The sequence below is a fragment of the Cucurbita pepo genome, chromosome LG03 (genome assembly GCF_002806865.2).
Source record: "Cucurbita pepo subsp. pepo cultivar mu-cu-16 chromosome LG03, ASM280686v2, whole genome shotgun sequence".
NCBI lineage: Eukaryota > Viridiplantae > Streptophyta > Magnoliopsida > Cucurbitales > Cucurbitaceae > Cucurbita > Cucurbita pepo.
In genome coordinates, this window is record NC_036640.1 from 6478940 (window position 1) to 6480212 (window position 1273).

The window sequence follows — 1273 nt, forward strand, 5'->3', positions numbered from 1 at the left end:
GTCATTACCGTTCAAAACTTAAAATTGAAAGTGAAAACAAATAAAAATAAAAGTAAATTAATATTAAATAAGAAAATGCTATAAATTAAAATATTTAAAGTTTAATCTATCTTTACAAACATATTTTTTTCTTTATTTTTAATTAGTCATAAAAAGAAATAATTGGCCGTTCCTTTACCAGATTCAAATCCAATTTCTTCACAGAAGTGTACAAAATTTCTCTTTTAACTCTCTTTCAAAACAATTCCCCTTCTTTATTTTCTTCTTATTTGTTTTTTCTTTCTTTCTTTCTTTTTCCACGTTATTGAACTCTAATTAGGGATCTTACTGTCCTCTACTTAGAAAAGATGGGTCAAAATGAAAAATTGAGAAATTGATCCTCATTTGAATTCGCGTTACAACATAACATAACATAATACATGTCAAACACTCACAAAGTACGACACGTGGAGGGGCTACGGAGCACGTGTTCTTAATACCTCATACAATTCATCCAACCAAGTCAATAGCAACACCATTCACCTGGTTGGCCGAAAGCGAAGTTACTAAATTTCCTGTATAGATGTTCATTTGATCACACTCATCGATGTCTAGTACCAAAGCTAAATCCATACCGACTTCCTTCACTCTCTTTCTTTTTCTCCTACTTTATTCAAATCCACATTAGTTAGGGATAAAGAAAGGATGAGTTGGAGATTGAGAAATGGGAAGAGAAAAAAAGAATGTGATGGAGGAAGAGGAGGAAATGGGAGGAAGTGTAGAACATGGATAAAATGAGCACGCACGCAACTCTTAAGCTAGTTTGAACTTCTAGTACCTTATATAAAGTTGGACTCTTAAGCTAGTTTGAACTTCTAGTACCTTATATAAAGTTGGTCTCCTCTAATAAAACAGGAATTTCTCTTATGATCATTAAATTCTTATAGATTCCAAGCTTAATATCATTAATACAATTATGCTTTATCCTTAAGACGCCAAACATGAAACTAAAGTACGTTCCGTTTAACTCCATTTTATTGCCAATATTGAATGATTTGTAGGGTATATCCTTGATTTACCTTAACGTTCTTGTGGTATTATAGTTCATATTAGTTAAGCTTTTTGCAAAATCACANCAACACCATTCACCTGGTTGGCCGAAAGCGAAGTTACTAAATTTCCTGTATAGATGTTCATTTGNCCATAATATGCAAAGAAACAAGTTTACGACCCATAATAACAACTACCTAAATTATGACCTAAAAATTTGAAAACATAAGTTGTAATTGATAAT